The 23,335-nt window shown below is 48.1% G+C and overlaps 1 protein-coding gene and 1 long non-coding RNA gene across 3 annotated transcripts in view; both read left to right on the forward strand.

Annotated features, from left to right (window-relative positions):
• Positions 1-3,295: 3,295 nt before the first annotated feature.
• LOC308597403 lies at positions 3,296-16,769 on the forward strand. The gene is made up of 2 exons (XR_014012941.1): positions 3,296-11,462; positions 12,913-16,769. It is a non-coding gene; the product is annotated as an uncharacterized lncRNA (long non-coding RNA).
• Positions 16,770-22,029: 5,260 nt separating this feature from the next.
• PDZD2 (PDZ domain containing 2) overlaps positions 22,030-23,335 on the forward strand; it is a 245,239-nt gene continuing 243,933 nt past the window's right edge. Inside the window, exon 1 of one of the 2 annotated variants that reach the window (XM_081212580.1) lies at positions 22,030-22,299. The gene's annotated coding sequence lies outside the window, so the exon portion shown is untranslated. The remainder of the gene's footprint in view (positions 22,300-23,335) is intronic. The other variant, XM_081212583.1, reaches the window with a different exon arrangement.

The raw sequence follows: 23,335 nt of genomic DNA on the forward strand, positions 1-23,335 counted from the left end.
TAATTGTGAAAAGCACCGTGATGTATGATGTAACTGTGAATTCTGATTACAGTGGTACCTCTGGTTGCGAACGGGATCCGTTCTGGAGCCCCGTTCGCAATCTGAAAGGAACACAACCCGCATATGCGCATGCACGGGTCAGGATTCTCCGCTTCTGCGCATGAGTGTGATGTTATTTTGTGCTGATGCGCGAGTGGCAAAACCCGGAAGTAACCCTTTCCGGTACTTCCAGGTCGCCGTGGGACGCAACCTGAAAAAGCGTATTATGAAGCAAACGTAACGAGGTATGACTGTAGTACACTTGAGGACAGATTTTCTCACTACCAGGAAAGCCTGTAAGTAGTGTGATGCTCATGTCTGCTTATATGAGCTTTCGTAGTGATCAGACCATGGCACTTCTACAAGGGAGGACATGATCACATCTATACCTGCGCCAAAGATCAAATCCAGTGTGGGGCCTGCTTGATGTGTGGGGCCCAAAACAAACTGGGAAAGCCCTAGTGTTGCCATGGAGTACAGCAGGACCAGAGCCTGTGAGGAGGGGGCGGCATCAGCATGGACGTTGAAGTCCCCCCAAACCAGTAAGTTAGGAAACTCCAAAGCCTAGCAGTCCAAACCAGAGATGAAGATGAAGGCAAAAGTTAGCTCTCTATTCTGAGATTTTTTTCAGCCCTCTATGGTTTAGCAATGTTGAAGGAAAGATCTGGAGTGATCTTGTAATTGGCACATAATAAAGTTTCTTTTGCTTCTGCAGATACTGGGACATGAGAAGAAGAAGAAAAGTACCGTATTTTTCGCCCCATAAGACGCACTTTTTCCCCTCCAAAAATGAAGGGGAAATCGGGGTGCGTCTTATGGGGCGAATGCCTGCAAGCCTCGCGCGCCCGGCAGGAGGTCCGACCGGGTGCGCGAGGCTTGGGGCGGCAGCCTGTCGCCCGAAGCACGGGGAGCCCTCTGGAGGGCTCCCCCTGCTTCGGGCGAGTGTCTGCAAGCCTCGCGCACCCGGCAGGAGGTCCCACCGGGTGCGCGAGGCTTGGGGCGGCAGCGGACTGCTTGCGCGCACCGAGAAGCTTGGGGCCAGCTGAGCTCAGCCCGCCCCAAGCTTCTCGGTGCGCGCAAGCAGTCCGCTGCCGCCCCAAGCCTCGTGCACCCGGTGGGACCTCCTGCCGGGTGCGCGAGGCTTGGGGCGGCAGCGGACTGCTTGCGCGCACCTAGAAGCTTGGGGCGGGCTGAGCTCAGCTGGCCCCAAGCTTCTAGGTGCGCGCAAGCAGTCCGCTGCCGCCCCAAGCCTCCCGCACCCGGCAGGAGGTCCCGCTGGGTGCGCGAGGCTTGGGGCGGCAGCGGACTGCTTGCGCGCACCTAGAAGCTTGGGGCGGGCTGAGCTCAGCTGGCCCCAAGCTTCTCGGTGCGCGCAAGCAGTCCGCTGCCGCCCCAAGCCTCCCGCACCCGGCAGGAGGTCCCACCGGGTGCGCGAGGCTTGGGGCGGCAGCGGACTGCTTGCGCGCACCTAGAAGCTTGGGGCGGGCTGAGCTCAGCTGGCCCCAAGCTTCTCGGTGCGCGCAAGCAGTCCGCTGCCGCCCCAAGCCTCCCGCACCCGGCAGGAGGTCCCGCTGGGTGCGCGAGGCTTGGGGCGGCAGCGGACTGCTTGCGCGCACCTAGAAGCTTGGGGCGGGCTGAGCTCAGCTGGCCCCAAGCTTCTCGGTGCGCGCAAGCAGTCCGCTGCCGCCCCAAGCCTCGCGCACCCGGCGGGACCTCCTGCCGGGTGCGGGAGGCTTGGGGCGGCAGCGGACTGCTTGCCGGCATGCAGAAGCTTGGGGCGTGCTGAGCTCAGCACGCCCCAAGCTTCTAGGTGCGCGCAAGCAGTCCGCTGCCGCCCCAAGCCTTGCGCACCCAGCGGGACCTCCTGCCGGGTGCGGGAGGCTTGGGGCGGCAGCGGACTACTTGCCGGCATGCAGAAGCTTGGGGCGTGCTGAGCTCAGCACGCCCCAAGCTTCTAGGTGTGCGCAAGCAGTCCGCTGCCGCCCCAAGCCTTGCGCACCCAGCGGGACCTCCTGCCGGGTGCGGGAGGCTTGGGGCGGCAGCGGACTGCTTGCGCGCACCGAGAAGCTTGGGGCGGGCTGAGCTCAGCTGGCCCCAAGCTTCTAGGTGCGCGCAAGCAGTCCGCTGCCGCCCCAAGCCTCCCGCACCCGGCAGGAGGTCCCGCTGGGTGCGCGAGGCTTGGGGCGGCAGCGGACTGCTTGCGCGCACCTAGAAGCTTGGGGCGGGCTGAGCTCAGCTGGCCCCAAGCTTCTCGGTGCGCGCAAGCAGTCCGCTGCCGCCCCAAGCCTCCCGCACCCGGCAGGAGGTCCCACCGGGTGCGCGAGGCTTGGGGCGGCAGCGGACTGCTTGCGCGCACCTAGAAGCTTGGGGCGGGCTGAGCTCAGCTGGCCCCAAGCTTCTCGGTGCGCGCAAGCAGTCCGCTGCCGCCCCAAGCCTCCCGCACCCGGCAGGAGGTCCCGCTGGGTGCGCGAGGCTTGGGGCGGCAGCGGACTGCTTGCGCGCACCTAGAAGCTTGGGGCGGGCTGAGCTCAGCTGGCCCCAAGCTTCTCGGTGCGCGCAAGCAGTCCGCTGCCGCCCCAAGCCTCGCGCACCCGGCGGGACCTCCTGCCGGGTGCGGGAGGCTTGGGGCGGCAGCGGACTGCTTGCCGGCATGCAGAAGCTTGGGGCGTGCTGAGCTCAGCACGCCCCAAGCTTCTAGGTGCGCGCAAGCAGTCCGCTGCCGCCCCAAGCCTTGCGCACCCAGCGGGACCTCCTGCCGGGTGCGGGAGGCTTGGGGCGGCAGCGGACTACTTGCCGGCATGCAGAAGCTTGGGGCGTGCTGAGCTCAGCACGCCCCAAGCTTCTAGGTGCGCGCAAGCAGTCCGCTGCCGCCCCAAGCCTTGCGCACCCGGCGGGACCTCCTGCCGGGTGCGGGAGGCTTGGGGCAGCAGCGGACTGCTTGCCGGCATGCAGAAGCTTGGGGCGTGCTGAGCTCAGCACGCCCCAAGCTTCTAGGTGCGCGCAAGCAGTCCGCTGCCGCCCCAAGCCTTGCGCACCCAGCGGGACCTCCTGCCGGGTGTGGGAGGCTTGGGGCGGCAGCGGACTGCTTGCCGGCACGCAGAAGCTTGGGGCGCGCTGACCTCAGCTTGCCCCAAGCTTCTGGATTAGCGCAGCGCACCTGGGGGGGAAATAAATTTATTTTCCTTTATTTCCCCCCCTAAAATCTAGGTGCGTCTTATGGGCCGGTGCGTCTTATGGGGCGAAAAATACGGTATCTTCCCTCCCTGCCCTCCTGAGAGGGATTAGATCACAATCATATCTAGGATTTCCCCCCAGCCCTTCTTTCTATTGTACAAATTTTGTGAGATACTGTGGAAGTGGGGTTACAGATTTGACATCTTTGTGTATTGTGGGTATCTAAACCTAAATGATTTAAACACACACACGAACGAACGAACGAACGAACGAACTCATCTCTGGCAGAACTAGACACACAATGCCTTTGAGTTCTCTTTTTTGATAACAAGATTTATGGAGAGTCAGTTAGGACAAAGTATTGTTTCATATGTAATCCAAATGATGAAGAAACTATACTAACTATCCAAATAATGATTTATGTTCCAAACAGATAAAACATGATTTGTGCAGTTTTCCACCTCTCTTGTCTTACCTTACCTAATCTTCAGGTGCTACATGCCTCTGAAACTCTGGGTTGTTTGGGATTTAATGTAAAACCATAATTTGCCCAAATTGGTTTGCAACTAAATGTTGCATTGTAGCTTCAAATCCTGGTTCGGCAGCCACTCAGAATCCATGGTTTGGCATTAATTCTAAGGAACCATCTTAAAAATGTGTGAACCACTATGTTAGTGGAATGCTGGAGTAGAAGAAAATACAAATCACATGGAATACTGGCAGGGAAAGTTGTACACTGTGGCTTCTGGAAGTTGTGTGCTGATTCCTAGCGTTGCAACACTTAGGAGGCATACTGTTTGCTTTCTAAAGCTTATCTTTCCAACCATGTGGGCCAGAAATCTGTTTTCTTACAGTTACATACATCTGAGTTAGACACTAGGTCTCATGGCAGAGTTCACATTCTGAAATTTATTATAAGATGGCGATGAAATAATCAATTGCTTATGAATGCTGACATATCTGAAGCAAGCCTTGAGAGAAACAGTTCATTTGGGAAAGCTAAGAATAGTTTATGGGAGTTTCTGCTTTTAGTGGTTTTTCAGACTGAGGTCAGTACTATAGATGAAAGTTTAGAAGTGTGTGATAAGTGCTTGGCATTACTGTGATTGGCAGGTTTTGAGTTCTGCTTTGCATTCTTCATTGCACTGTCTTTGGAGTCCAGGAACGCCGCCAAAATCTTTGAAACGCCTTTCTCTTTAAGTGCCAAGGGTACTTAAAGATTTCAGGAAATATGCCAAGGCGTGATGGCGGGGAAAAGTCCTGATAGTAAGTGTTGACAACATTATCCTCATTGAGACTGCCCATGGGGTTGTTTTCCCACATAGTCTTGCAAAATGTCAGGCACCAGAAAGCCCTGGCCTTTATCACATCTGCTAGAATAAGCATTGCTCCCTGCATTCATCACATGCCTAATGGTAAGCTAGGTGCAAATGGAGCCTGGGAGGGTAGCACATTTTCTTTTCTGGGAGACCATTTCACAGTGAATAAATCACAGCCAGAAGAGTGACACCTTGCTATATTTTCCCCTTTGTGTTTTGTTTTTTAATCTGTTCCTTGATAAAGTTAGTGAGAGGGAAAAGATCAGAGTTGAAATGAACCATATACCTATTTGTCCTAGCCACTTGGTTCACATAACAACCATTCCTAACCCACCGACCACCTATGAAAGCCATGCAGTTTGTGCTACAAACAAAACGTAGCATCACAGAAAATGCTTGCAGAGTGATCCACATGATTCATGCAAATGCTGTAGGTGGAGGCACCAGCTCAGTAAACTAGATGATGTGAGTCACTTTGAACGCTTGAAAGTTTTCATGTATTAATAAGTAAGCATAAATACAGACTAGAATTTTTAAAAATTGAGGGTTTGAATTTTAAGCGAATTCTTGTGCCCTGCCCAGAGATTGATATGAATTTATTTAGGGATGGCATTCCAGAGATACTGGGCAAACAGTCTTCACGAAAAGGTCCCTGCCCCAGTACTCTCCAACCTAACCGCTTTCACTGGTAGATAGAGCTGAGTGATACGATGTTGAAAACCAGGTGATAATATCACTGCTAGACATCGCAATATCACAATGTTTAAAATAAGGATGGAGCTATGTAGAGGCATTGGCTGGCTTCACGGTTTCCCCCACATCTTTATTTTTGCATAGTGTGCACACACACGAACACATCATGATTTTCAGTATATTGCCCGGTCAAAAATTAAGAAACCAATAACATGATACGGACTTCAAACCGGTTTTGAATGATATATCGATATATTGCCCAGCCCTACTGGTGTACCACAGCTAGACCTCAAGTACAATGGGAAGATAGGTATAAGTGCAGGCAGTTCCTTGGATAAGCTGGTCCCAAAGTGTTTAGGGCTTAAGCATTTGTAATACGCTGCGAGAGAACACTTGTTGTTGTTTAGTCGTTTAGTTGTATCCGACTCTTCATGACCCAATGGACCAGAGCACACCAGGCACTCCTGTCTTCCAAGACCCCAGAGTTGGTTGCCTGCTGTGCCTCTGTATGATACATTGTTCTGGCATTGCCTCTTTCCCATATGGCTCTGCTGGGAACTGTTAATACAACATCAGGTATGATTTGCCTGCCCACATATAGCGTAATTTGCCTGCACTCAGAAGAAGCAAACCCAGCATATCAGCTCTTGCAGAGAAACAGAGGAGGGCTACTCTGAATGTGAGTAGGGATTCTTGCTCTTAACAAACCCTGAGTAAAAGAAAAAAATGTGCCTTTAGTTTTAATTTAGAAAAAGAGGACTACCTTAAAAGTAAATGTTGCACCAGTTGAGGAATTTTTAAATCAATTCCTCGAATAGGGCGATCAGATGGATCATCCATAATAATCATTCTAAATGCCACGTAACTGGCATAAATTTACCCTAATCATTTTCTTGTTTCTAGAGGCAGTCACTGTTGCCCTTCCAAAGGAGGTGGGGAGCAGATAAAGACCCCATCGATTTAATAATAATGTTTGACAATTACGGAATGTGTTCAAAATATTTCACATGTTTAAGATTGTGTTTTAAAATTTTAAAAGTTCCAATTGAGAGTATGTCTTTAATTCATCACAAACAAAAATATTAATGAGCCTGACTAAATCTTTCAGCGCTGATCATTATCCCAACCCGTACGATACAGTAAAACAACATGATTGCTGCCTCATGTTGAATTCCATTGGCCTCAGCTGGCATGATGGGAGTTGTAGTCTCAACATCTGGAAGGCACCGTGTTGGCTACCCAGCAGTAAATTGATGGGGATTTAGCAGCCAGAGTATTGAGGGCAGATTTGCAGGTCCACCTGTCTGCTCTGATATTTATTTAGGCGAATGGCAACTTCAACAACAAAAAATGTTTCATGAAATTTGTACATCGCTTGATTGTGAAAAACCTCAAAGCAGTTTGCAAAACGATAAAACTATAACAGGAAAATTCATAACCATGTTGATGAAACATACAGAAATTAAAATACTAAAACAGATTAGGATTACATCAACTTTCTAAGTTTATGAATTAACTAGATGGATGGCCTTGACCACTTGCAATCTCTCAGTCTTGGTGTGTTTTCTCTAACAATGACCCTATTCATGGGAATATTGTGACAATTGCTGTGATAGGAAACCCTTGTCTCTTGTGCTAAGGCTTAAGGATAGAATTGACTTACATTTTTTATACTATATTTTATATGCCCAAACTGGATTCTGCATATTGCACAAATTTGCAGCGTTTGAGGTTTATTGCCTGATGAACATTCAGTGTCGCCCCCCCCCCTTTAGACACCTGCTCACTGAATAGATTAAGGCTTGAAAACCCACTACAATGTAGGTCACTGAATAAGAGATTATGCACCTTTTTTCTCAGGAGGCTAGAGCTAAACTTAGAGGTCTGCAGATGCAATAATGTTCTGTTGTCTACAGGAGGTGGTTTGAATGTATCTGTTGTTGTTTTGTACCTACACCTTTCCATGGGATACTACAGTCAAGAGGAAATGAGTACTGTATGTCACCAGTCTCAGAATTTCAAAACCTATGCAGTTCTCTCCAGCCCAGTACTGACTGCCCTGATGGGCACCAGCTCTCCAAGAAATCAGGCCGACAGAGGTATTCCCCAGCTCTGCTACTTGAAATACTTTGCATTGTGTTTAAACTGCAGAAAAACGGAGGGATCTCCCACACGTATTGCCATTTGCTCTTTCACAAATGTGAGCAAGTGACTAATAGTTAACATGTCTCTTCTCCTTGGGGTCTAGCAAGGAAGCAAGGGACACATCAGAACATAAGAAATGGCCTTTGTAGTTCAACATCCTCTTTTCCACAGTGGCCAACCAGATGCCTCTTGGAAAGCTCAGCAGTCGAATGAGGTTAATACTGCTTTCTCAGCAACCTGTAGTGTAAGGCATGCTGCCTCTGATCCTGAAGAAGGCAGATGACTATCATGACCAGTTAGCCATTTATAGTCTTACCTGTGGATTAGTTCACTGCTGGCTGTACCCACCTCTTAAAAAAGGTAAAGGTAAAGGGAACCCTGACCATTAGGTCCAGTCGTGACCGACTTTGGGGTTGTGGCGTTCATCTCGTTTTATTGGCCAAGGGAGCTGGTGTACAGCTAAGCCGGCATGACTAAGCCGCTTCTGGCGAACTAGAGCAGCGCACGGAAACACTGTTTACCTTCCCGCCGGAGTGGTACCTATTTATCTACTTGCACTTTGACGTGCTTTCGAACTGCTAGGTTGGCAGGAGCAGGGACCAAGCAACGGGAGTTCACCCCATTGCGGGGATTCGAACCACCGACCTGATCGGCAAGTCCTAGGCTCTGTGGTTTAACCCACAGTGCCACCCACCTCTTAGGTAACCACAAATGAGTCTAGTAGGACATGAGATAGATGCACAGCACAATCACACCAGGCCTTAAAAAGACAGCTTTAGCACCCTGGTGGAGTGTCTGCTTTGCATGCAGAAGGTCCTTGCAATAGCAGCGATTCTGTGTATTTTGTGTCAATTTTGGTACCTAGCAAGAAAAACCTGTCTCTTAAGAAACAAGTTTAAGGGGGGAGGGGAAAAGCACCAAGTTTCTAGTCCTTATGGGAGTAGAGAAAAAACTTGGAAAACATTTGGCAATATCTCAGAAACCTCTGAGTGGTGCCCGTGTTCAAGAGTGGCGTCTCTTTTGCGTTGGTCCTTGGCCCGTCTCCTGATTAGCAGAAGCAAAATAATACACTTCGCGGGTTTTTAACATAATGTAAAATGAATGTTATAAGTAGGTCACAATCTGCTGCATGGTTTAACTGAGATAATACAGGAGGAAATCAGTAGGGGGAAAGGCTAACTTTTCTTTTTTAACGCGATAAATCTTTTTGTGAGCCTTTATAGTCATAGATGGATTGTACCAGCATGAAAAATTCAGGAGACTAAGCACTTAGCGGAGGAGAGCTTTGCAGGCAATGACTGCTTACGTCAGTGTAAAATGGTTACATTGACATTAACAAGTACATCACCTCTTCATGAGGCACTGGAGACGTGAGATACACAACTCATAATTTTGCATTATGAAAATGAAAACAAAATGAGCCTTCAAACCACAACTATTTTTTAGTAGGAAAATATATCTTGGCTTGATAAAGCTGACTTTTTGTAAAGGGACAGGTGCATATAAATGAGCAGTTTAGTACAGTATCTTCCATCATCACTGACCACTGACCATGATGGCTGGTGCTGATTGGCATTAAGAGTCCTGGATTGTCTGGAGGCCTACAGATTTCCCACCACTGGTATAGTGGACAGAGTGATATGCATGGACTGGGAAACTTGAATTCTATCAGCAACAATCATATTGGGCAACCATTGGTAAACCTCTTGGCCAGCCACAGATGCATATTATGAGATTAAAATGGGGCAGCTTCCACCTGCATCGCTCCGAGGTCCTCAGAAGTAAAAGCAAAAAACCCCCAACACCAAACATATAAGTGTTGATGAAAACGTCTGTCCCTGTGCATGATAACCTTTTGAAAACTTTCAAATACAACCTTACATACAAAATATGAAATCCCTATTTCCCTCTGGCAAATATGAAATTAGTTACTGCTGTTTTGCCTCCGTTATTTTGAAAAACATGCAAACCCAAACAGGCCTGATACATTTGTTAGAACTGGCAACAAAAGAAGTATGTCTGAAAACTCTTTAGGGCTTGTGGAGGAACATAAATTAACATTAGCAAACCACAAATATGAGTCTACATTGAATATGCCAGACTCCAGAGGCCAGGAAGAGATCTTTGTCACTTGTCACTTATTTCTTTCTATTTTTTAACTGCCTATTGGTTTTTCCCAATTGGAAATGTGTAGGTTGTATGATCATCATTTTCTGCATTCCACCTTGCAAGTTTCCTTCAATTGCTTTGATATTGAGCATACTACAGTGGGGGACTGTGGGTGGCGCTGTGGTCTAAACCACCGAGCCTCTTGGGCTTGCTGATCAGAAGGTTGGTGGTTCGAATCCCCGCAAGGGAGTGAGCTTCTGTTTCTCTGTCCTAGCTACTGCCAACCTAGCAGTTCGAAAGCATGCCAGTGTAAGTAGATAAATAGGGTAGGGACTGCTGTGGCGGGAAGGTAAACAGCGTTTCCATGTGCTCTGGCACTCGTCACGGTCCTCCGTGTGCCAGAAGTGGTTTAGTCCTGCTGGCCACATGACCCAGAAAACTGTCTGTGGACAAATGCCGGCTCCTTTGGCCTGAAAGCGAGATGAGTGCCGCAACCCCATAGTCGCCTTTGACTGGACTTAACCACCCAGGGGTCCTTTACATTTACCTTTACCTTGTAGGGCTGGGTTTATGAGTTTAGAAAGAAAAAAAACGGGGTAGTGTTCAACTTTTATTCAGGGTAGACATGCTGAAATTAATGGACCTAACTTGGTCATGTTTGTGAATGTCAGTAGGTCTTTTCTGAGTAAAACTTAGTTGAATACCACCCTATTTTTCAGAAAAAGCTGGATTCTACAACACAAAATACATCATGGACCTTTTGCATGCATTTACATTTTTTGGCATTGCTTAGTCGGCTTCTGCTTCCATTCTCATTCTTCACCCTAGCTAGCCCATGGGACCAAGGTCTGAGGTGTAACTTGCCAAACAAGTGAAGTGTATCTTCTCTTAGGAGCCATGGAGAGCTAGAAATACTCCTTCCTCATCCATCAGTTTGTTAAGCGAAAGCAGAGATTCTCAACATGCTGATTCCTGCAACTAGCCGTTTGAACACCACTGTTTCTGAGTGCTGTAGTATATAATTTTTTTCAATTAGCAGATGTTTTAAGTGCAGCAGAGTATTGCTTCATCTTGATTGCATTGTTGTGACACAACAAAAGCAGTCAGATCATCAGACATTTGCATAAATGGAGTGCTATTAACGAAGAGCAATGCTAATAAAGAGCTACCTGGGAGACACTCAGGGAGTTCAGCTAACTAGGAATTATGAAGGTAATAAAAATGTGGCAATTTGGATAGTAATGTATATTAATGCAACATGGTATGAATTTTGCTAGGCAAGTTCCCTTTTTTCAGATACAATGGAATTCTCAACAACTTGTCTAGCTAATGGGAGTTGCACTAAATTTGTCAGAGATTTTATTGGGAGGCAGGGAATGTGGGGAAAATGGAGTCTATGAGAGTAGTATCATTTTGTAGGTCAGTTTCTTTTCCTGCGTCCACCAGGACTTCAGCTGATTGATGTGATTCGTCAGTCTTTGAATTTTTCATGCTTCCTACAATACACCTGTGCCTCATCTCGGGCAGAAGAAACAGTTCCACCATTAAAAAAAAACAACTTTACATCCTCTAAACATCACCTCCCAACAATAAATTGCTGCCTAACATTCTATTTACATTGAAATGCATTTGTTAGATTTTTTTTCTTAAGGCCAATCATTTATATTTACTTGTTTCCTTTCATAATAATGTCTGCTGTCTATTTGCGTTTTGCTACATTATGAATTATACCACTTGCTCTGATAAAATATGTTGACAAAATACCATATGCAAAAGCTTCCTCCGTTCCTCTGGTGTGTGTTTTAGTTTGACTCAAGATGCTGGTTAAGCTTCATGAAACGTGTGTAGCAAGAAAAAAAGAAAATATAAAAAGAAGAGACATTCTGAATGCACACAAGTTGATAACCTGGAAGGGAGAGGAAAACAAAATAAAAAGGAAAGCATTTCTGCTTCGGAACTCCCTGCCTATTGAGATTAAGTACAGTGGTGCCTCGCAAGACGAAATTAATTCGTTCCGCAATTCTCTTCGTCTTGCGGGTTTTTCGTCTTGCGATGCACGGTTTCCCATAGGAATGCATTGAAAATCAATTAATGCGTTCCTAGGGAAACCACCTTCAGGCCAGGTCCGGGGACAGTCTGTCCCCGGACCTCTTCTGAAGGCTGGGGGGGGGGACAAGGGCTTTTCTTCCCACCCCCAGCATTTTAAAAAACCCTGGGACAGCGGAGGACTTCTCCGCTGTCCGGGGGATCTTAAAATGCTGGCGGGCGGCATTTTAAAATCGCCCCGGGACAGCGGAGGACTTCTCCGCTGTCCGGGGCGATTTAAAAGCCCCTGGGAAGGCAGGCAGGGGGGAGCAAAGACTTTCGCCCCCTGCCCGCCTTCAGAAGGTGTTCCCACCCCCCCGCCCGGCTTCGCAACATCGTTCCGAAGTGGGGCGGCTGGGGCAGCTGTTCCCGCCCCCCTCCCCCCTTCGGAACATCGTTCCGAAGTGGGGCGGCTGGGGCAGATGTTCCCGCCCCCCCTCCCCCCTTCGGAACATCGTTCCGAAGTGGGGCGGCTGGGGCAGCTGTTCCCGCCCCCCTCCCCCCTTCGGAACATCGTTCCGAAGAGGGGCGGCTGGGGCAGCTGTTCCCTCCCCACCTCCCCACTTCGGAACAGCGTTCGGAAGTGGGGCGGATGGGGCAGCTGTTCCCGCCCCACCTCCCCCCTTCGGAACATCGTTCCGAAGTGGGGCGGATGGGGCAGCTGTTCCCGCCCCCCCTCCCCCCTTCGGAACATCGTTCCGAAGTGGGGCGGATGGGGCAGATGTTCCCGCCCCACCTCCCCCCTTCGGAACATCGTTCCGAAGTGGGGCGGCTGGGGCAGCTGTTCCCGCCCCACCTCCCCACTTCGGAACATCGTTCCGAAGTGGGGCAGCTGGGGCAGATGTTCCCGCCCCACCTCCCCACTTCGGAACATCGTTCCGAAGTGGGGCGGCTGGGGCAGATGTTCCCGCCCCCCGCTTCGGAACAGCGTTTTAAAATTCTGGGGGTCGGCAGCGAACGCTCCCGACCCCCAGCATTTTAAAACCTCCCCGGGACAGAGACTTCTCTGCTGTCCCTTGGAGATTTTAAAATGCTGGGGGTCGGCAGCGAACACTTCGCTCCCGCCCGCCAGCATTTTAAGATCGCCCGGGGCAGGTGGGGGGAAGGCAGGCGGGGGGAGCAAAGACTTTTGCCCCCCCGCCGGCCTTCAGAAGAGGTCCTCTTCTGAAGGCCGGCTGTGGGCGAAAGTCTTTGCTCCCGACCGCCAGCATTTCCCTATGGGCTTTCGTCTTGTGAAGCAAGCCCATAGGGAAATTCGTCTTGCGAAGCGCCTCCAAAACGGAAAACCCTTTCGTCTTGCGGGTTTTCCGTCTTGCGAGGCATTCGTCTTGCGGGGTACCACTGTAAGTGTCTTCACTGTATTCTTTCCAGCACCTGCTAAAACCATTCTTCTTTAGAGAAGCCTATCCAGATGCTTAGAAAGTTGCAGTAATTTTTTGATGTGTTTCGGTATTTTAATTTTTGTGTGTTTTAAAAGAGAGTTGCAAATGTTTCTTGATTTTATTGCCTTTTTTGTAAACCACTTTGAGGGCTTCTCTTTTTAACAATCGAGGTATATAAATTTTATGCAATAAATAAATAAAAATAAACAAAACAGCTCCACTGGATTGTCAGCACTTGGCAACCGCAGAAGCCAGTGGATGTGAGTAAAAATGGTAGGTCTGAAGAAAAGCCCTATGGATGCTTCAAAAACCTTTCAAGAATGTGTGTTTAAACTGGAGCAGATCCAACGTGAAGTCACAGGACCACAGTCCCAACAAATGGTGAGACATTCACAGCCCTACTGGAGATGCTAGGGACTGAATCCCTTTCCATTCCTTTGCTTCCAATGATATGTAGTTGTGTCACAATCTTTTCTGAATTGTGCTAATGCCCCTTAGCTGTTTTGTGACTTTGGTGATAACATATGAGGATCATGCTGTTTATCTACTGCAGATAGCAAAGAACAATGGTTTCTCAAAAACATTGCTGATCTGTAAGTAAGTGTATGTGTGTGATTTATTTAATTTCCTCTGGCAAAGTATGTAAGTTAAATGCAGTATTGATAAAGCATGCTGACATTCTGGCATGCCAACCTAGGTTGTATGTTTATAAAAGATCTGCACATAAACTCAGGAGAAAGATTACTTGAACTCAGCGGGTGCCTTTAAAAGCACCGGATATTTATGGTAAAGAATGCATGCATGAATCTGCTGTGCCAGTTCCGTGAATGAGCAGCCTTCCTTCACAGCAGAATGTAAATATTCCTGCTACAGCAGCAAAAGAGTGAGTGTTGCTATCACTGAGAGCAAAAATAGGCTGCTATCTCTATCAAACAGCATCCCAGTATTTAATTTCCAACTGCTCCCGTTGCTTTACATGCCGTGATGCAGAGGGTTCTGCATGCAAAGGGAATTGCATTTGGATTGCTGATTCTCACGTTACGTCTCTCAGAAATGGAAATGGCCGGAAACATCCAAATGGGAATATTACTGTGTTTGATTTCTTGACAGTTAAGGGAGCAAGAAGCAGGCAAGTCTCTTTTTGGGCCAAATTCCCATATTACTCATTTGGACAATGCATTTTGCACAGGAGTTACAGATGAGGATAACTTTTGATTCTCTGCCTCAGTAAAGATAGACCATCAGTCTAAGGGTGTTTTCTCAGTGGGGAAACAATTTCTACTAATTTCTGTAGAACTGGTTTACATAGTACACAAAAGTGCAAGCGTGCTAATTCTCAATAGCTTTATCTTTCATGTATTCCTCCCCTTTTAACTCTCTCGAAGGTTCGTAGCCATCACTACACCTTGTGACAGTGATTTCCGTAATTTAATTTGCATGCTGTGGGAGCAAGTACTTTGTCCTGCCTATCCTGAATCTTGCACTATTTGTCATCATTGGATGACCCCTGGTTCTCTTCATTCCAGAGTGGTAAGAAACTTGATTGCCAACATAGCGCACAGAACAAGCTCCACTAGACTTCCAAACCCTCTTCTGCCCCTGTGCCCCCAATGCCCCCTTAAACCTGTTCTGGGGATTCTCCCATCCTTCCAGAGCAAGACCTCATTCTGTTCATGCAACAACTTAGCTGAATCTTGCCCCAACGGACAAATCTATAAATTGCTGCTAAGCCATATTTTTGAGGGTAAGTTATCTCTACAGTAGACCATTCAGATTTTGAGATCAATTAATAAATCATTAGGTACAATGAAGATCAACTTCCAGTGAAGATATTCCAGGACCATTCATTTTTTAAACTTCCAAGGGGTTACAGATTTTGAAGATGGTAGCCTGGCACATTCCCTCTGTGTTTGCACCAGATGACGCATCAGCTTTCCATGATTCATGATAATTTAGACTTAAGTGGTCCTTAATGGTTACCCACATTGGCTCTCCATCATACATCTTTCAGTATCAAGGGAACTGTAAATTTGTGTAAAGATGAAATATGTGTGTGAAGACAGAACACAGGAAACATACACAGAGTTTCTGTTTTAGTAGGTTGATAAGCATATTAATATATTTTTTAGAAGAGCAGTTTTCGACTGTCCTGGAGAGCTTTAGGACTCTTCATTTAACAATCTGTCTGTGGATTTTCAGGCAGTTACCTCCCAAAAGTTACAAGTAAAATATACATGCACATTCATAAAATGCCAACACTTACAATATCGGTTGCAGCATACAAACACACCAGTAGGTAGAAAGTGTGAAATCCACTCCTATAGGCTGTAAATTTACCATTTGGGGGATCCTAATCTTGCCTATGGGACGTGGGTGGCGCTGTGGGTTAAACCACAGAGCCTAGGACTTGCTGATCAGAAGGTCGGCTTTTCAAATTCCCGCGACAGGGTGAGCTCCCGTTGCTCGGTCCCTGCTCCTGCCAACCTAGCAGTTCGAAAACACGTCAAAGTGCAAGTAGATAAATAGGTACTGCTCCGGCAGGAAGGTAAACGGCATTTCCGTGCACTGCTCTGGTTCGCCAGAAGCGGCTTAGTCATGCTGGCCACATGACCCAGAAGCTGTACGCCGGCTCCCTCGGCCAGTAAAGCAAGATGAGCGCCGCAACCCCAGAGTCGATCACGACTGGACCTAATGGTCAGGGGTCCCTTTACCTTTACCTTAATGTTGCCTATACAATGCAAACTCTATGGATTCAATGATGACTCTACTGAGCAGGTAATTCAGATGTGCACATTGATCTAGGAAGGAATTCCATTTGTCCAAGTGGCTTCTATGATGATGGACATCTATACTGAGCTTGTGGGTGGAAATGAACTTCTGTATTGTAACGTTTTCCTTATATTCTGTGGATGGGTGTGTGAATTTTTCACTGCACTTGGAACATAAATTGTAATGCACATAGTGAATTTTCCAGAACAAGAGTGAATTAAATATATCTAAATAAACATTCAAACACTGTGCCAGTGCTTTTGTTTACATGTGGCAATGTCTGGATCACTGGAGAACGCTTGAAAGTCCTAGCTCTGATCTGAAAGAGTATCCAGGAACGAAAAACGATGTCCTTGGCTGTGTCATTCTCCCAAGGAGATCAATCCATTGAAAATGGTAACAAATTATAAACCTGCTTCTCCTCTCACACCAGTTCCACAGCTCAGGGTGTTTTCACACTTTCCATTTTGCCAGTAACAAAGCAAAACAAGCAAATCAAGTTCTTTCAACTAAGATGCTAACTTTGCAAGTAGCAATACATTAAAGTCCATGCCGGCAGTGTGTCTTCATCCAGCAACCCACACGTCAAACATTCATCTCCAGACCTGTATTTTTAAAAAAAGTTTTATGACTTCAGCAACACTTTCCTGGTGTATTAAGTAAAGAACTATTCCTTGCTCTCCCTAATAATCTTAAAAAATAATTTGCTGCAAAAATAATTTGCTGTCGCAACTGGATAGGTGTGGCTGGATAGGTGTGGCTTTTCCTGCTATAGGTGAGGAATTTAATCCTTGTTTTGTAGAGGTATACAGTTGACCTACATGAGAAGGAAATGAGCTCTCAGTGAAAAAGGGAAGGTGTTGACTGTGTGGAGGAAAAGGAGATCATGACTCCTAAATCTCTCATCAAACCAATATAAGCAGGCTCTGTGGTCCCTAGGCCTAGTTTGCATACAGTATTTAGCAGAACCACAGTGAAGCTTTTCTTGGAATGCACCCTAACCCTTAAGGTTGCAGGTGGGAGCTTGCGTGCTTTCATGTTCTCCCATCCTGAATGTAGTGGAAAAAAGCATGCCAGGGAGAAAGCTAGCTCAAATCAGCCTCCTAGACATGCTGGCTTTCTGTGTGCAGGGAGTTTTTTTTCCTTGAGGGAAATGCAGCACCCACCTGCTATTTCAGGTAATACACTGGGTCTAAGGGCTTGCCTGAAGGGACACGGGTGGCGCTGTGGGTTAAACCACAGAGCCTAGGACTTGCCGATCCAAAGGTCGCGGTTCGAATCCCTGCGAAGGGGTGAGCTCCCACTGTGACACAGTGAGCTCCTGTTGCTCAGTCCCTGCTCCTGCCAACCTAGCAGTTTGAAAGCACGTCAAAGTGCAAGTAGATAAATAGGTACTGCTCTGGCGGGAAGGTAAATGGCGTTTCTGTGCGCTGCTCTGGTTCGCCAGAAGAGGCTTGGTCATGCTGGCCACATGACTCTGAAGCTGTACGCCGGCTCCCTCGGCCAATAAAGCGAGATGAGCGCCGCAACCCCCGAGTCGGCCACGACTGGACCTAATGGTCAGGGGTCCCTTTACCTTTTCCTTAAGGGCTCGCCCACACCTCTGTTTGTCCAGCCACTTTCACCCGGGGAAACCCAGAGTTTAGCGTTGAATCGGAGCAAAAAGCAATCGGATTTTCTGCAGGTGGCTGTTCCGATTTAGTGCTAAAGAGTGTGTTTTCCAGGAAGAAGCGGCAGGCCAAAGGCGAAACTGCTCAGACCTATGCCTAGAAACCACAGTGCAAGTGGGAAACCGCTTGACCCATGCTTTCTTGACAAAGGACAAGCGGAAGTGCGGCGAGCCCTGAGGCAAGCTTTATCACTGGATTTTACTGAATATACCAACAAGACTAGGACCTGTTTGCTGTAATTCCAAAAGTCTGAATTACACAGCTCTCTTCTAAATGTTTAATGTACTTTGTGAGAGTTTCTGTGCCTAGAAGATTCTTGCTTACAGATCCTTCCATACCATCAGCCCCCACCGTTCTCCGTTCAAGCATCCACTCAACGGCTGAAATAAATTGTGCAAAACGACTTCCACTTGCAAAGCTGGCAGCATTTTGTGTCCAGCATTATGTGTCCAGCATTTTGTTGAAGTTTGCTTTTTATCTGTGGGAAAGAATTTGCAGTATCAGTGCCCACTCAACAAAGGGGGCACTGGCGAGTGATTGTGGGCACCTCTGATTAGTTGGTTGCAAACACATTTACTGTCTCGCACAGCTCGGGCACGTCATGCATACATCTGCCTTGAAATGGGCTACAAATGTGAAGAGGTAAAGTATTTGAAGCTGAATAAATTTTTTTGGGGGGGGGGCTGCTGAAGGTGCTCCTTGCCTGGAGCACCATTTCATTTAAGGCTTGACCTGCTGTAGTGACATAAATCTTGTTTATTTCCATACAGGAACTTCTTAACAACTGACAGGAGTGAGCCAGCAGTAAATAACACAAAGTAAGTGGAGTGAACCCTTTATTAGTACAGTGGTACCTCGGGTTACATTTGCTTCATGTTACAGACTCCGCTAACCCATAAATATTACCTCAGGTTAAGAACTTTGCTTCAGGATAAGAACAGAAATTGTCCTCCGGCAGCGTGGCAGCAGCAGGAGGCCCCATTAGCTAAAGTGGTGCTTCAGGTTAAGAACAGTTTCAAGTTAAGAACGGACCTCCGGAACGAATTAAGTACTTCACCTGAGGTACCACTGTAAACACAGGATCCACACAGGAGTGTCAGGCCTCATGAGTACAGCAACTCTTCTTGCCCCTATGAAGCACTTGCAGAGACTAGGGGTCACAGCCTTCCCTCCGGTGCCTCTCCAGGGTTTTTCCCAAGCGATCTGAGACTGTGCCTGCATGACACTAATTTCTCCTCTGCCCACTTAAGACCTCTTCTGATCCTGGCAGACAGGGGAGAGGGGAGCTTGTTGCAGCAGGAGGGGGCCTCACCTGTGCCTCTTTACCAGCCTGACCCATCTCTGCATCTTGGTCTCCCTCCCCTCATCCTTCTGCTTCTGGACTTCTCTCTGCTACAGACACTCACAGCTCACTAAACTCTGTCACCACTTCAGCTTCTGACATCTCCCAGTCTTTTCCCTTTTCTCCTTTTATTGGGGGTTCCCCAGCTGGTTCCTCCCACCATTCCTCTGCCTCCAATCAGCCCCTGACAACAACATTTCCCAGCTAGCTTCAAAACGTTCTTTGCTGGCCAAATCCAGATGTTCTAGGCTGTCCCCTTTCAGCCTCCCGTCTTGCAGGTTGGTGTAGCTCCAGGTATCTTTCACTACGGTCTTTTTGTGCAGCTCAGTGCAGGCCCAATGACGTGGTTGGGGACACCTGTTCAATAGGAACTAGCAGGCTGTACGAGAGCAGAGGAAGAAAGAGACATATCTTTGCTTGGCACAATATCTAAATAACCCGAATGAAGCTTTCCTTTCCTCGTCTCAGCATTCCTACTGTATTAGGCCCACTACTTAAACGCAGTGTGCGAGAATCAATTTTCTCTTTGTGCAGAGAGTGGCTTCACACTTTCAGATGAAAATTGCTAACTTTTCAATGAGTGCGGCAGGTAGATAATAGGCTGAAACTATTGCAGCGTTGAATTCAGGAACACAGAGCCAGATCTTGCTCCTCTTGATGCCAGTGGCAAAACTGCCATAATGAGGCAACTATAATTTGCTGCCAAGACATTATTAGAAATTCAGTAGATGGTTATTATTATTCACAAAACTAGCAAAAGAGTCAGTAATAGGTCACCATTAGAAATGTAGCCAAAGGAACAATTCTTCCTAAATGTCTAGCTTCTGCTTCCTTTGGAAATGGAAAGGTGCTTTGAAGTGCCACAGCCACCCACCTGTAACAGTGCCATAACTTTCGTAAGCCTAGAAACATATTATTAGATCTCATCTTTGCTGTGCTTTCGTCTATCCTGCTGTAGCTAGTTACCTGTGTGTTTCCAGTCTTCAGATTCTGCACTATGAGAGTTTCCCTTTTTTAAAAATTCAGCACCACTAACTTACACCAGTTTTTAAAATAGCTAAGTAAATTCACTTGAAGTTGTTTGCAAGTGCTAAGAAAATATAAACCTACATGGATCGCCTTGCTAGGCTGGAATTTCTAGGCCAGATGCCTCAAGGCTGGGTTGGGAACCATGGATTCTGATCCCAATACTTGCCCAGTGGATGTACGTTGCCATCATCTACAGGGATCATCATTTAATACTAGTAATTGAAAACATCTTACTGCAGGTAATTTATCTTTGGATTAACACCAAGGATTAAAGGGACCACAACCCTACATTATAGCATTGAGAAGAGAGACTTGAGAAGAACCCAAATAAGATTCTTTGAAGTATGGTTCTAAAGCTATATTTAAGGTTGTTTGAGGCAACATGGTGCCCATGGTCCAAAACGTTTTATTAAGCTTTTTAGCATTAATTGAAGGGGGTGGGAAAGCAGTGCAGGCCTAAGACATAAAGTTGCTGGAAGCTGACACAAACACCAAGGCCAACATTTTAAAAAGTTTTGCTGTACCATTCAGACGCCAGTTCTCTCCCCTCCCAAAAAAAAAAAAAAAAAGTATGGTGGTTCTTGCAAGGTAATGGGGGGAATGTAAATATCTTTAGTTTTTAAAAATGGAAACATCTAACCCTTTTAAAATTGTGGTGATATAATAAAAACTGTGGAGACAGATTTCAGCACAAATTGCTCAGTAAAAAGTGAGCATGCTCTTGGCTTCCTGGAGCCAGCCAATACATTAAAAATATTGGTATAAAAGAGAAGCACCAGGTACTCCCCCCCCAACTTATTTAAAATTAGAGAAATTTTCTTTTAACCCCCCTCCCAACTAAAATCAAAGTATTATTTAAAACCAATTAAGATTAAGTAACTTCAAATCACTTTAAATGCTACCAGCATTTGGGTTTGGGCTGTTCACTGACTCACCTGTCCCCTCCAGCCTGTGATCTCTGAGGCTTCCTCTCTAGAATGCTTCTGCCCGCCAGCTGCTTCCAGATAACTCATAAGCATCTTTGCTTTGCTGCTGAGAAACTGCTCAGAGAATGGCACAACCCCCTTGGAGGCTCTGATCATGACAATGGCAAGCCTCAGATGTTCTCGAACCCGAAGTGAAAAGCCGTACGGATTGATGGATGGATTCTGCTCTGGACCGCGCTGGTATGTTTTAAAAAAATGACTCAGAGAGATAGAAATTGGAGGCAAGAAAACTGTGCCCTATATAGAACCTGCTGCCTAAGCAGCTACTTCATTTTGCTCTGGTGTCAAGGCTGGCCCTAGGAGAAAGCTTCAAAGCGGGGTGGGGGGAGAAGCAGGGAGGTCACCCACTGCCCATGCAAGGAGATGCCCTCTGACCCTTACACCCTTGGTATAGTGGCCGATCCGGATCAGGGAGGCTCAGCCTGTTGAGTTAATTAAGCCAGGCAGGCAATGACAAAGCCTGAGCCTTCCTGTTTCCAATCAATACCAAACCCCACAGCGCACACCCAGAAGTATTTTTGGCAGCCAGCCTAGTGGAGAGGAGGGGGTGACCCAGCCGCCCTCGAGACCAGGCCTGGCAGAGGCCCAGGCAGGGGAACTGGAGCCTCCCATCGCCTCGGAGTGCCTGCAGCTCCCGCAGGGATGTGCTGCGGATTTAATAATACCTGTGTGACAATGTCATCCTTCAAACGAGGTGAGTGCCATCAATTATTCCCTGCATACTAAGTGATGGAATTAAAGCCCTAAGCTGTTCACAGCTTGATCCCGCTGCGCTTGCATGTTGCAATTTTTAAGGAGGGGAAAAATGAGAGAGAAAAGTCCACGTCTCTCTTCACAGTTTCTTGGCGCTTTGCCTTGGTGGTGAAGCAGCTGTCACGTCGGGGAAAACAGACGTGGCCTCCCGGAGAGGGAGTCTCACAGTCTCCACACTCCCTGCTCAGCAACTTCCCAGCAGCAAGGGAGAGTGAGGAAATCTCTGTCGCCTTCCCCTCTTTGCAGCCTCGGAGGAGACTTTCAGAATAAGCGTGATGCAGCCACACATCATTCATTCATATATTCATTCAGTGGGTACAAAGCGCGGCGGCGGCGGGGGAACACCGGCCCTGACGCGTCACTCGGAGAGGAACGCCCCCAGCCAATGGGGACTCCTCGGCCTCCTCCGCCTCGGAAGGGCTCCGCCCCATGCAAATGAAGGGGGCGGGGCGCGCCTCCTCTTTGAACGCTGGATGCAAAGAGGAGAGAAGTGAAGAGCGGGGTTTCCTCCCCCGCCCCTCACCCCCTTACCAAAAAAGCAAAGCGCGGCGAGGGAGTTGGGGGGCTCTTGGAGCTACGAATCAGAGCTTCTCCTCCCAGCCGTCCCGCCTATCGCAGAGAAGGGAGGCGGGCGGTTTCCACGGTTCTTCCCCCAATGGTTGCAAGCGGTGCAGCTAAATTGAGAACAACACTAGCGGGAGGACTCGGATCTTTGCTCAAAAAACCCCAAAACCCGCCTTTCACCTCCCTGCTTTGAACTGCGAGAATCACAGGCTGCCTCTGGACCACCGGCAGCAGCGGCAGGTGAGGGCGGCTTGCGGAGAGCGGGGCAGACAGGGCTGGGGCTTCTAGGGACGGGGAAGAATGGGGGGCTGTGAAAACGCTTGTGGGGTTCTGGAGGGTGTCGAGGCGGCTCTGCCTGGGGGGCTCAGGAGAAGCCAACCCCCGGGACGGATGGGGCTAGGAGGGCAGCCTGGGCGGCGGCGGCGGGGGGGCAGAGACCCTCACGATAGACCCTCAAAGTGAATGCAAGCTGGCAAGCGAGTCCTCCATCTCTCCGCACTCCGCCCCCCTGTTTGGGTTTTGCCCCTCTGCTTTCCGAAGAGGGGCGTGTTCCGTGCCTGCATGTGTGAGCGTGGGGGGAAAGTTGTGCCCAAGACTAAGTCATCTTTTCCCACTGTTGGGGGAGCGGAGGCTGAACTAAGTCTGCCCTCGCAATCATCATTATTTAAACAAAATACTCTTCGAGTTGTTCTCCGCTGAAATCCAGGTCAACACCCTGAGTCTTTCGAAGACTGTCCCAGGCATCCCCCTTGCGGGAAGGCAGAGAAGCCCAGCTCTGATTCCAGATGTGCTTCCCAAAGCAAGGCGGTTTATAGGAATTGCAGGTTTGGACTCCGCTCCGCTTGTATGCGTGTGATTTTCTTCCTCGGGACTAGCTGGAGAAACGTGAAGAGCAAAGGAACCCATCTTGGCCCGTAAGGAACTCTCCCCCCCCCCCCCCAAAAAAAAATCCACAGCTGGGCAATAATACTTTAATTAGGACCAATCCACTGCCCTAAAATTGCAAGGAAGCTTGCGAGCTCACCCTGGGAGGCGGTGGGATAACCTGGGGGGGGGGGGCTAAGAAGAGACAAGGGGGCGGCCGGGTATCGCTGGAGGTGCAAATGACGCTGAAAAGCTGCTCTCACCGGCCCACCAGTTTTGTTGACTGAATCAAACCAAAAAGATTTAACTGGATTTTGAATAAATGTGCAATGACTTGCTACTGTTTAGAATTCGGTTGTGGGTCGTGCAAACCACTGTTCTGAATAATGGTTTGTGTTAGGATAGGGTAGCA

Source organism: Podarcis bocagei, assembly GCF_964188305.1.
Source record: "Podarcis bocagei genome assembly, chromosome: 11".
Lineage (NCBI taxonomy): Eukaryota > Metazoa > Chordata > Lepidosauria > Squamata > Lacertidae > Podarcis > Podarcis bocagei.